Source organism: Electrona antarctica (assembly GCF_951216825.1).
Source record: "Electrona antarctica genome assembly, chromosome: 12".
NCBI classification, from domain to species: Eukaryota; Metazoa; Chordata; class Actinopteri; order Myctophiformes; family Myctophidae; genus Electrona; species Electrona antarctica.
In genome coordinates this window covers 22,469,650-22,483,424 of record NC_136793.1, presented here as the reverse complement: position 1 = coordinate 22,483,424, position 13,775 = coordinate 22,469,650, and the positions used below count along the sequence as shown (strand labels likewise).

The 13,775-nt window shown below is 41.4% G+C and overlaps 1 protein-coding gene across 5 annotated transcripts in view; it reads left to right on the top strand.

Annotated features, from left to right (window-relative positions):
- Positions 1-13,775, top strand: part of gpat2 (glycerol-3-phosphate acyltransferase 2, mitochondrial) — a 164,759-nt gene that overhangs the window by 61,465 nt on the left and 89,519 nt on the right. The window contains exon 4 of one of the 5 annotated variants that reach the window (XM_079515532.1): positions 3,797-3,845. The exons of the other annotated variants lie outside the window; for them this stretch is intronic. The gene's annotated coding sequence lies outside the window, so the exon portion shown is untranslated. The remainder of the gene's footprint in view (positions 1-3,796; positions 3,846-13,775) is intronic. 5 annotated transcript variants of the gene reach the window in all.

Below are 13,775 nucleotides of genomic sequence, written 5' to 3'. Positions count from 1 at the left end.
ATATATGGAGCTGACCTGTTCTGACATTCCATATCTTGATCCTTCCCACCTGTCCTTCCACTTCGATGTCTCCCTTTTGACTGATACCTGTCCTTTCAAACTCTAGACGGGCCTGCCCCAAAGTTATTAGTGCAGAGTTCTCAACAGGCCCAAAAATGAACGCCCAGCCCTACCTGGGCCCTCATCAACCCCTGTACACCCTGTACACTCAAGACACTGCCCCCGCTGCCACCCTTAGATCTCCATATATGGAGCTGACCTGTTCTGACATTCCAAATGTTGATCTGACCTCATCAAACCCTGTACACTCAAGACAAGCTCCATATATGGCCAGTACAGAATTCATTCAATATGTTGATCTGACCCCCCATGCCAAAGCACCAGCGCTCGCCCAGCAGTCTTCCGTCAACCAGGTGGAGTGGATGCGTGCACATGAGGGCGTCTTACTAGTAGTATAGGTTTTTGGTTTGGTAGTGTTGGAAGGAAACGCAGGAAGGCGTTTGGTCAAGTGACAATCTCTCCCAATCCATGTTTAAAATTGGTGACTAAATACACTCAATCTGTTTATCATGAGTTTGAGTTAACTTGTGAATGCTTGGGGAAACAATATGGCAGAAATTACATGGGCAATTCAGAAACTTAAATAATTCAGTGATGTGTTGACATACTGTACAAAGAGCATTCATACCCACACTTTTTCACCAACACAGCTTTAAGTACTACTTTTTGTCTGGCTTTATTTGTGATTGTTCTATTTATGGATATACTCGTCGTGTGTGTGTGTGTGTGTGTGTGTGTGTGTGTGTGTGTGTGTGTGTGTGTGTGTGTGTGTGTGTGTGTGTGTGTGTGTGTGTGTGTGTGTGTGTGTGTGTGTGTGTGTGTGTGTGTGTGTGTGTGTGTGTGTGTGTGTGTGTGTGGTGCATACATGTGCTGCTGCATGTCGGGTGTGTGAATTGATTCTCTGCTCTGTGGGAGCTAACGATGTTGATAGAACCGATATTGGAACTGATTCCCTGCAAGTGTTTGTTGTTGATAAAGCCTTCATGGCCGCCTGCTGTTGCCAGCAGCCAATGAGGATGTACTGTACAAATATTCCAAGCATGCTAGAGCCTTCCATCAAAGACGCCAAGTCGGCAAACGCTGCCAGCCGCCGCTGAGCTCTGGGGCAGCCTGCTGTCAAAGCGGAATGACAACTACCAGAAAAGCCATTCAGTCAGGACCGCTCACACATTGTGCATTTAACCAATTATCACAACAAATGGAATGCAGCTATACTTGGCACTGATGGCTCCACTCTTAAGATGCTCTCTGAATTATCCAAGAAGCATGCTAAGCTAAAAGAGGGAGTGCAATGCAGTGCTTCATTATACAGGAGTGGGCCCAAAGCAATACATTTCAGTTTAACTTTTGAGCAATGCAAGGACTTTGAACTAGAAAGGTAGAGGCTATATGGTGGTGGAGGCAAAGCTTTGCCAGCAGCAGCAGTGAGTGTAGCCGCATTGGTATAGCAGGGATCAAGTGAAGGAGAGAGTGTATTGTATTTTAAATGCAGGGACAACCTTGTTGTGAGAATGTGGTGCGATTGGTGCGTAGATGCGTGGCTGATTAGAAACACTGATTCAATCAGAGGGCTGACAGCTGATTACAGCTGGGTTGTATGACTATTACCGTGTCCATGTGATGGTTCATTTAATGCAATATCCACTAATCAAAAAGGGTAGCTTAAATAAATATATGATTAATCTGTGGTGGGTAATACATCATTCCTTGGGCCCACAAGTTCAACATTTTGTAATCCCTAATGATCAGATCCGATTTTGAAATCCTATATTCTGTGATCCAGGATCAGACAATTTTGCCGGTAGGCATGTGTTCACTGCAAATGTGACAAAAATAAATGAAGATGTTTGTTAATCAACCATAAAGGTATTTCAATTTACAAAATAACATCTTATTTATAATGAAACATATGTTTAAATTATTTATATAGTGTTTTTGCTCTGGTAATCCTGAATCTACCCTTCCAGTAGGTAATTTTTTTTAAGTGGTGCAACCATTTCATTACGGAGCTTTGTGGCTACCTGGCTGGGTCTGTCCCTGCCTGGTTCTGTCTGAGCACGAAAATAGCATTTGGTTGGATTTCAAAACCAAGAGTCACTGTTGTGCAGCCTAACACACACATACATATTAACTGTATATATGATGATTTCAGGTGTGACAGTATAGTACAGTGACAGTACAGTACAGTAGAGGGACCCTCACACGGTAACTGTCATTTCTTGACAGTTTCGGACACGGGGCGGCTCACCGGAACCGGGCCGGCACCCTGGGTGCGTTCCTGCGGGTCTGGAAGTTCCAGGGACCCCCACACGGAGTTGCACCACTGTGTGACCACGGTGTGATTTTTATTTATTCTTTTGTCAAACTGATCCCAATACTATGTTTTTGTTTTGGACTACCTGTTTTGATTGAAGATTTGATCCAGATTAAAGCTTCGATTAAATTTCCTGATCTGATCGGTTATTGGCCTGGTTTTCCAAAGGACACATGGTGTAAGAGGTATGGTGTTGCACATGCTCAGATGCCCTCTAGGCCGCACACAGAAGCCTGTGAACATAGACATTTCGTGCATAGATGTGCCACGCAATGGTATGGTAGGCCTCAGGTCTACCATTCTGAACTTTTATTTAAGAATATTTGGACAGCTGACAGTAGGCTCTCTTTACTCTTAAAAATATATAAATATACATAAATATTATATATATATATATATATATATATATATACTGTCCAGCAGTCCAAATATTATTAAATTAAATTTCAGAATGGTAGACCTATGGCCATACCAGGCCTCAGGCCTGAGGCCTACCATTGTGTGGCACATCTATGCACGAAATGTCTGTTCACAGGCTTCCTAGAGGGCATCTGAGCATGTGCAACACCATACCTCTTACACCATGTGTCCTTTGGGACCAGTCTGATGGCTTGCCACGGTCTCGATCCCGACGGCCTTTTCCGCGTGTCTTTCCCCCATCTCTCTCCCCATTTCCTGTCAGACTACTTTCATCCTATCAATAAAGGCAGAAAAAGCTAAACAAATATATAGATTATTTACGTTATTTTAGCTTCATCACTAGCCATCACTAGCGTCCATGTAAGAAACAGCAAAAATCCCTGCGTGCATGCGCGTACATTATTATTAGAATTATTAGGCTATTGACTCTTGATTTGTAAAGAAAACACTTGTTTCTCAATAAGTAACTTTTATTTGAACAATAATTATAAATAACAAATGTGCTCTGAAGAGCACACCATTCTAGTTAAAGCAATCAATTCGTCATGGCTCAACCCTTCAGTAACTATTGGCAACACGCTTGCTAAAATATGATCTGCTTGGCACTTTGTAATGTGGTTCTAGAATGCTGATTAAATGATTAAGTCCAGCGTTCTCCATCATTGAAAAGGCAAGTGCCATGTCACTCCGACGCAGGTCTAATTATGTGGGAGTTTGGTATTTTTGGCTGTTATTTTTGTACTGGACAGACGGGGAAATGAAAGGTAATAACAGACTGGACTTTACAATGCAACACTAAAACAGCTATTATGCAAGTTCTTCATGGTACACAGGTACATGTGCAGCTTTGAAAAATAAACTCCAAACCTCGCAAAATAAATTAATTAGGGTTATCCTAAAACTCCATCCCAGAACACATCTTCTCCCTACTCATTTTGATAGCCTCAATTAGCTCAGGGTAGACGAAAGAGTATCATTAATAACACTATGTATGGTCCACAGGATACGAAGCAAGGACACCCCGACATACCTTCATAACTATTTTTCTAAGGTTAGTAACGTTCACAATCATTTCACAAAACGTAGTACCACAGACCTTATACCTGTGAACTTCAGCAGCTGTATGGGGAAAAACTCATTTCTACACTCGGCAGCTGTAAGGTGGAATGAGATGCCCAAAAAGCTTAAAACTACCAGCTTCATTATCATAAGTCCTCCCTGAAGATATGGCTGACTAAAAGCTGGACCTAACTTAAACTTAAGCTAAACTTCAGTGCATGGCTAAGCAGGATACATCCTAACCTATCTTCGGTCTAGGTGCCACAGTCCATCTAATTTGTAAATGTCTTTTTCATTTTTTTAAATGGTGCAATGCGGCTTGTAATTTCGATACTGTCATGAACATCAATTTTTAGCATTGAGTATCTTGACAGGCTTTTATCACGATTATCTTTTCTTCATCCATTCACATTTCACAACCCTAGCAGCTACAGTGAAGACTTATTAGCAGCAGCATGTAAACTATGCAACGCTATTTCTCCATCTTTGATATAATCTTCAGAATGTGTCTTAAACAAGACAAAGACAGACACTCCTACTTTGCAGTTGTGTAACAGATGCACCACACTTGAGAGGATTGAGTGTTGATGGATAGTGTTTGTGTGTCCCTCAGGGAGTATCCTCCGGGATTTCTTCAGCATCAAGGCAATAAACAAATGTAATACACATCGAAGCAATGGCGAAGGGGCAAAAATGTAAAAGTTATTGGGAAAAGTTGCTGACATGAAAACAGTCCATCTGGTTTTCTCAGCCCTTAGTATAAAATGGTAAGGTGGTGTAGTGTACAGTTATGCATATTATCCAGAATTATTCATTCTCCTCTTGCTCCGAGTACCTCTGTGGAACGAGTCACGGGGAGCCATGGGCATTTCTATCGAGTAGTCTTCTATCCAGGGCAGAGCTAGGCTGAACCTGTCTGTTAAATATTAATAGTGGTATGCATTTATTATTGACAGACACAATACTATAGGTGTAGAGGACTCTGAACTCAAGAAGGAGACTGGGGAGTAAGTGACTACAATACAGTAGGACTACAGTATGCCTTCAAGTTCTGAGATTGAAGCTGGCTGTAGAGATGCAACCGATCCGATATTATATCGGGATCGGCCTCCGATCCAGCTTCATTAATGTATCGGAGATCGGATTTGACGCAACCGATACACGCTCCGATACAGGAGGGGGAAACGTGTTTAATGTTTACTACAGTCCGTCCTGCTCAGACAGTGCAGTGAGCGAATCCAACCTCCAGTATGTAGGCCTACAGACTGCAAACAGAGACTATAGAAAAAAGCCCCACTAAGGTGCAATATGCAAGAGAATGTAATCACTTACAGACTTAACAGCTAGTATTAGAAGTATAAAGTTTACCCGTCGTCGCACGGATCAGTCAAGTCACTGCATGCGCAGTTCAGTTGTGTGGTGGAGCCTTGATCATCTCCACACCACAGCTGCGTTCTGACATTGTTGTTGATGAGATTGCTCTTGTAATCCATTATTCTGCTATATATTAACTGCACACACGTGCTGTTTAGCGCTATGTGATTCAATCTTTGTAACTTTATTATTGCCATTGGAAAAGAATGCTGCTGTGACGATGATGATGATGAAGAATAAGCGCACGTCGTCGTCGCGGTTAAATCCGTCTTTATATAATTGGCTCAGTTATCAAACCATGACATTGTTGTCAGAAGCTCAAATATTGATTCAGATTGTAAGTTTAGTGCAATTCTTAAGACAAAGACAGAGTTTGCAAACTAAAGTAGCAAACACAACACCAGCACCATAAAAAACGTCCTGAGACCTGAGGTATTTTTTTTCTCCCCGAGTTCTGTCGGTAAGGCTCAAGGCTTTTGTCACATGATAGCGCAGCTGATTCCAGGCATCACATTAGGGCTAAAAGGTACCACTGTACATAGCAATAATAATAATTACTATTATTATTATTATTAATAGACCATAGTATTAATTAACAGGTCACATGCAGGCATCACTTTAGGGGTAAAAAGGTACCTTTGCACATAATAATAATAATAATAATAATAATAATTAAAAAAAAACATAGTATTAATTAACAGGTTGCCATTTCCTTAAGGTTTACAGGTTAAACACTTATTATTCTTATTTTTAAACACTTAACCATAAACATCCCCTCTTTGAATTTAAATGTAAGGCATTTGTACATTATTTGCTATTTAGAGATATGCTGTGTATTACAGCCTTGTGTAACATTACACAACAAACAATATTAATAGTATGACTGCTCTTTATTAAAAGCCTGCTCTTATTTAAAGCCTATTCTACAAAAAATCACACCCGTGTGAAGTGAGGGGCACTCTTATCATTGCACATCATGACGTAACATGTCTATTTGCTCAGACACTGATGTAAATTCTCCATTCATTGTCAACAGGAATTTAATGTTTGTAAGACAAAAATCTACACTTAGCTGAATATAGGAGGGGCTTGCGCCCCTCAAAAATAAGGGGACTTCCCTCAAGTCAGACCACTCGTTAGTCAGACCCATGCTGCGGGTTACAAATCATCGTGGCTTGGGTTAGGTTAGGGTTTAGGATAGTGTTAATAATGGTCTGACTAAATTGAGATCTCTAACCAATGCCGCGCTACCAAAAATAATGTCAATGCGCATTTTGTATTTTAATATTTTGCTATGTAAAAGATCGGATATCGGGAGTGTATCGGGAAATTTCAAAAATTAATATATCGGATCGGAATTGAAAAATCAGTATCGTTGCATCTCTACTGGCTGGTCGGTCATAGGTGGGGTTTATCTCCAAACCTTCACTGCTTAATAGGATCGCAGTAGATCGCAGGGGAGGATGGTGCGGGTGCGTTAGCTGGGAGGCGAGCTCAAGGGGTTCTTGGGAAGAATAGAAACTATGATGATACAATATTTAGTGAGCAGTGTGATGTGATTAGCTTGCAAGCATGTTTAATCTATTTCTCTTCATTTTGCCTTTTCACGCTCCTTTTCTTTTTTTTTTTATACTTTCTTTTTTATTCTTTTGCTTTTGAGAATAGGCAGGTTATCTCGGGCATCACAGTTCAATATATGTACCACATTTCAGTTATTATTTGTTATACAAGTCATCAACGTCCTATATACTAAGGTGGCTTCAGTTCTTCACAAAGTTCTCAGATGATCGGTAAAGTCCATGTTTTTTACACATTGATATGTCGCAGATTCATTTCCAGTATTATCATCAAGATGAACAGACTTTCATGTGTAACGGGGAAGAAAAGTATTAACAGTAATATCATTATCAACAAACGTTACATCAACAGCAATAATAACATGAGCAATTACTGAAAGCCAAACAAATACACAAACAGAAGCACACCCCACGAACACCCCCGCCCGTGCCCCCATCAGGCTCTACAGCATACACACATCATTATACAAAGTTCAGTTTCACCTGTTTTCCTTTACACAGCTATCTTCTCACTTATATATATCCATTATCCCTACACTGAGGTCCTCCACTGAATACCAATTTCTCCTTTAATTGTTGTTATTAATTTACTTTGAGTTGGGTTCTGTAGCCCGTTAACCCTGAGTGTAATTATACTAATATTTTCATTGTGAACCCAAGTAGACCTTAATTTCTCCTTTTACGTCCAATAAAGCTTTGAAATAAATAAAAAAATAAAGTGTAGACATGTAAACACAGAAAACATATAAACAAAGACAAGACTTCCAACATTGAGGTTTCTTTCGTAAAGCAATACCTCAGATGGAAGGGAAATCTCCTGCTTTACAGGAGGCCCTTCCACCACCAAGTATCTGCTAAAAAGCAGAATCTTGGTGTCAGTGACATGACACCAGGTGGGACCTGTGGTCCCCCAGACAAATGGTTTGTACTATTATTTTTTTTAAACAAAAATAACTTCTGAAAGGGTTATCATATAATCCAAAATAGAGTTCTCAAAATATTACCAACAGTAATCCTTGATTCCTTGTATAGATCCTAATAAACGTAATAGCACTTATTCAGTCAGGCATGAATCTAAATAAGATTCTCAAAGTGTTACAGATATTCATTCAGGTATAAATACAGATGTACTTATAGGGACACTATATCAATGACGTTTATAAGATTTAGAACACTTTCCTGGCATTATTTTTTGTGTAATCTCTGGGTTTAGATATTTTAGATTAACGGGTGGCTCTGACGTCAGAGACACTCTTCCGTATTGCTACCGGACTACATTGTCTCCTCACACTGCAGCTAGACCAGCCCCAAAACACAGCCGTCACGGACACTGCGATTTGTTCCACCTACAACCTTCGTTGACCGCACCCCCACATGCGCATTTGTTATTGTGTTTGTGTCATGTCGCTGTCGTCAGCAGAGCAGCACCAGAGAGACGCGCTATGTTGCCACGAATCCCCCCCCCCCCCCCCCCCCCAACTCTAGATTTATTATAATGATATGAAGTGACTTGCCATAAACCATCCATTAACTCCCCATTCATCCAATTTGCATCTGCTTGTATTAAACAACATTAAACTCACCAACATTGCAGCTGTAGGGAAAGCTTGAATATCCACTTTCAAACTGCAAAGCTTTTGTTTCATAAAAATCCACCGAATCTTTTTCCCACTCAGCTCTGCACTTAGTTTTTCTTCTTTTTTAGTTCTATCTCTATACTAGAACGTTCTGATTCTGAGGTAGATAAGATTTTTGGCTGTCAACAGCATCCATTTGTTTTTTCAATGTTGTGGACCGGAGCGTGGTGAAATAGTTGCTAAGATACGATACTGCATAGTGATTGGCTCTGCTGCATGCCTATGAAGAGTACTGACCAATGAGCTGAGCCTAGCGCCCTTCCAGACACCAGGTTCCAGTGTCTTGCTTTCCTGTTCCTATAGCTCAGTCGGCTGCCCCTTCTTATTACTGCATGAGAGCGAGTGACTGAGAATCACCATAACGCGCTGTCATTTTTCCACGAGACAAAAATACGGGATTAAGTGCGTCCCGTATCGGTTCATTACGGGACAGGTCTTTTAGTTGCCAAATACGGTACGATCGTATCTTAGCAACTATTTCACGGTCCACAACATTGAAAAAACAAATGGATGCTGTTGACAGCCAAAAATCTTATCTACCTCAGAGTCAGAAAGTTCTAGTAGTGAGAAAAAGAAGAAAAACTAAGTGCAGAGCTGAGTGGGAAAAAGATTCGGTGGATTTTTATGAAACAAAAGCTTTGCAGTTTGAAAGTGGATATTCAAGCTTTCCCTACAGCTGCAATGTTGGTGAGTTTAATGTTGTTTAATACAAGCAGATGCAAATTGGATGAATGGGGAGTTAATGGATGGTTTATGGCAGTCACTTCATATCATTATAATAAATCTAGAGTTGGGGGGGGGGGATTCGTGGCAACATAGGGAGTCTCTCTGGTGCTGCTCTGCTGACATGCTGACAACGGCGACATGACACAAACACAATAACAAATGCGCATGTGGGGGTGCGGTCAACGAAGGTTGTAGGTGGAACAAATCGCAGTGTCCGTGACGGCTGTGTTTTGGGGCTGGTCTAGCTGCAGTGTGAGGAGACAATGTAGTCCGGTAGCAATACGGAAGAGTGTCTCTGACGTCAGAGCCACCCGTTAATCTAAAATATCTAAACCCAGAGATTACACAAAAAATAATGCCAGGAAAGTGTTCTAAATCTTATAAACGTCATTGATATATATTTTTTGGCAAAAAGGGTGAAGTGTCCCTTTAATAGCACATAGAATAAAGCTATGAAAAAGAAAAGAAAAACATTTCCAACCCCCTACAGTCCAGTTCCGCAGACATCACTCACACACACCGTTTCATCCAAGTATAACCCAGTCTAGATGCAAACATGAATCAACATACAGTCATACACATATATAATCAAAGTGCGTCGAATGAATAGACCTGTATGTATCGACATTTATTGACATGCTAATTCCCGCTAAGATCCATTATTTGCATCCACAAGACACTCATCCATCTTTCCTGATTTTACTCATTAGCCTGTTCATTGTCCGTTCTTTGACGGTATGGGTTGTTCTTACCAATTGTATGATTCAGTGATAAATAGCATTACTGTTTCTATGTGGCGACATCGGGTGGTGTTGGTGCGACGCGGTGGAATTATCTAAGTTTTCGTGCCGTTCTCTCTCGTTGTGCGCCTTGGGTTTGAGGCATCTCTTTGCCGGTCGTTTTCCAAGGTATTCTTTTCAGCCTCTCCAGGTTATCTGCGGCTGTAGGTACTGGTCGACGAGGGTCCCCGTCGTCCTCTGAGCGCACCAGCCTCCTTCTCATGTCCTCCATGGCTTCTTCTGCACTGTTATAGGTGACGCTGGGGTGCCTAGTTCCATCGTAGAGTACTCTACAGTTCTGATCCCCCGCCGTCGTCGTGTTTCTTAATCTTTTCGGGTCGTTTTTCTTTCTTTTCTTGTCTGGTAGTTGTTCCTTTAGTCTTTTGTTTTAATTCCCCTTTCATTTTTGTGGTTTTAAACTTCGGTGTATATTATATAATAGGGGAACAAATAAACTTATCTGGGAGCTGATGTGAAGCACAGCTTCCCCTGCTGATGTCTTCACGCTCCTTTTCAAATGAGTTTCTGCATCCATAGAAAAAGGTTTTGCGAGGGGCCTTGGGTGTCGATGTGGTTAGGGTTCATAACACGAAGGGTCTGATCTCTTGACAGCAAGTCCACGGTTGGATTCCTGGGCTGGGCAGAACATTTGCTGCTTGTCACTCTCCTACTTTCTCTCTCCCTGTTTCCTGTTCAGTTCAGGTCAGTTTATTTTGGTCATAGAATGAACATTGAATGCATTCATTTCATTTGATCATAACTTTCCTTGCACCAAGACCAAAAAGGCTGAAGCCAGTAGACAGCAAACAAACAGGGGAAAAACAGAGGAAAAAAAGAAAGATAACAGAAGAGAACTAATTTGATCACTCAGAATTCACAATTGCACATGAAAATAAAGGTTAATATATATTATAGCATTACTATACTAGCTATATCTTCATAATAAATATAAACTTAATATGTGATTTATAGATAGCATACTAAATGATGTATGTTCTATACTCTTTTGATTTATACATTCTTTTAAATGTATTGATTGAACTGCACTTTTTTTAGTTCATTGTCCAGGCCGTTCCACAGATTCACCCCTCTGACAGTTATACATCTCCCTTTTTTGTTTGTTCTTGCCTTTGTCCCCTTAAAGATGCCAAATCCCCTAAGATTATACCTACTATCGCTAGCCTTGAACAGGTCCTGGATACAGCACGGAAGCAGCCGATTATTATGCGCTTCACAACTGCTGTTGTGAAGTCTACAAGATCGTGTAATTTTAGGGTATGTGACTGAATAAAAAGTGGATTTGTTGTTGCGTCGTAGTCGGCGTGATTAATAATTCTGATTGCTTTCTTTTGGAGTAAGAATATTGGGTTGATGTTTTGTTTGATAGTTGCTCCCCCATACTTCAACACAATAACTGATGTGCGGAAGTACGAGGGAGCAATACAGTAAGTGGAGTGACTTCTGGTCCAAAATTGGTCTCATCTTGTATAGTATTGCAAGAGTTTGGTTCTTAAATTGTTTATGTGAAATTTCCAATTAAGTTTCTTGTCAATTATAACACCTAGGAATTTATTGTCTAGCACTTGTTAAATTTCGGCAAACTTGATTTTGATCCGTTTGTCTATCTTCCTGTTACCAAAAATGTTGAATTTAGTTTTGCTTAAGTTTAAAGACAGTTTATTCATATCAAACCATTTTTTAAGTATTCTAAGCTCCTTCTCTACTGTATCCTGGAGCTGCTCGAGGCTCCCCCTGAGCAATACAGACTTGTGTCATCCGCGAATAGGACACAACTTAGATCTTTTAATATGTCACATATGTCATTAATGTACATTATAAATAATTTGGACCAAAGTACAGAGCCTTGTGGGACTCCATATGTGATGTTTTGTTTGTTAGAATCACTGAAACACTGTTCTCATGTACATATTGTTGTCTATTACTAAGATAACTCCTTAACCATGCGTTAGCCGTTCCTCTAATACTGTGTGTGTGTGTGTGTGTGTGTGTGTGTGTGTGTGTGTGTGTGTGTGTGTGTGTGTGTGTGTGTGTGTGTGTGTGTGTGTGTGTGTGTGTGTGTGTGTGTGTGTGTGTGTGTGTGTGTGTGTGTGTGTGTGTGTGTGTGTGTGTGTGTGTGTGTGTGTGCGTGCGTGCGTGCGTGCGTGCGTGCGTGCGTGCGTGCGTGCGTGCGTGCGTGCGTGCGTGCGTGCGTGCGTGCGTGCGTGCGTGCGTGCGTGCGTGCGTGCGTGCGTGCGTGCGTGCGTGCGTGCGTGCGTGCGTGCGTGCGTGCGTGCGTGCGCGCGCGCGCGCGCGCGCGCGTGCGTGCGCGCGCGTGCGTGCCCGTCCGTCCGTCCGCCCGCCCCAAAACAAATAGTGTCTATTTCAATCAGTGCAATGCAAGAAAAAAGTGAAAGTGTTTGCAATGCAATCGGTACCATACGCTAAGTGTCATTAGAGGTCATATTATTCCAAGTTCTGTTACAGTTGACCTAGCAGAACAAACCATCATGTGTCAAGTTGTAAACCCTCATAACTACTGGCACAAAGGACATGCCAAGTCTCATACCACTCCACTTCAATCTGTAGTTTCCTATCCTGCTCAGATGCCCCCCACTTTGAGTCCACTTTATTCCCCACGTAATTCCAAAGATGGGAATAATAATAATATCAGACTTGTAGAACATCTGTAGCATCCTGTCGCACACGCCAAAATATCTGACCCTTCTCAGGACAGTTGGAGTTTAAGTAGAAATCAGGGTGAATCAACAGGAAAGGTGACAGCACTGTGCCCTGGGGAGTGCCTGTGTTGCTCACCAGCACCCCGACCGACAACCCTGCAGTCTCACATACTGCGGTCTGCCCGACAGGTAGTCTGTGATCCATGCCACCAGGCTGTGATCCACCCCCATCACCACACAAGCTTCTCTGCAAGCAGTTGTGGCTGGATAGTGTTGAAGGCACCAGAGAAGTAAAACATCACACCCCAGTGTGAAGTGAGCACCGAGCGGTGCTTTTCATTTCCCGTTCGCTAGGACTCGTGGTAACTGTTACCTCAGTCCACATTTTCAGTAGTGTTGTCGCCTGAGATATGGCTGACAGTGTGTTCATTGTGGCATTTTGTGCCTCTCCCGCAAACTTTGAAATCCATCATCTGACCGATTGAACATAATGATTACAGAGAAAAGGTGTACCAATTTGAGTTTGGACAAAATGTGTGTTTCGGCAATAGCCTTCTCTTCTTCGGAAATGATGCCCCTTCAGTTATGCAATACCCATTGTCTGTACCCGTTGTACCTGTTTTACCCATTATCAGAGTAACCGCTGTCAGAGTACCCATTATCCTAATACTTGGAGGCCAGTCTATGGCATCAATACTATGACATAATATTGATGACATAGTAGGATCTTCATATATATATATATATATATGGGCATAAAAGGGGCAGACGTTAAAAGAGATTTGTGGATTCATAGGTAGTATTCTGGACAGCTGCTGAACCGACCCCCTTCCTACTCAAGACATCACTCAGCAAAACACATGCCAACTTTAAAGTTGATCCGTCAAACAGTTCTCAAGAGATGCAGGGCCTGCACCCACAGATTTATACTGTAGATAAATTTTTACTATTATTATTATTTATTATTATTGATGCTGCTACAATATCATAAGGAACTGGAACAAAATTACTTGTATGCACCTGTATACAAGATATAACGATAAAGAACACCTTGAACCACAATTCTTCTTCTTCTGGAACCTCACCAATGAACTACCCCTCAGTCCTATTTCTTGTTGGCAGACAAGATGAATTATGTATTATTTTATTAT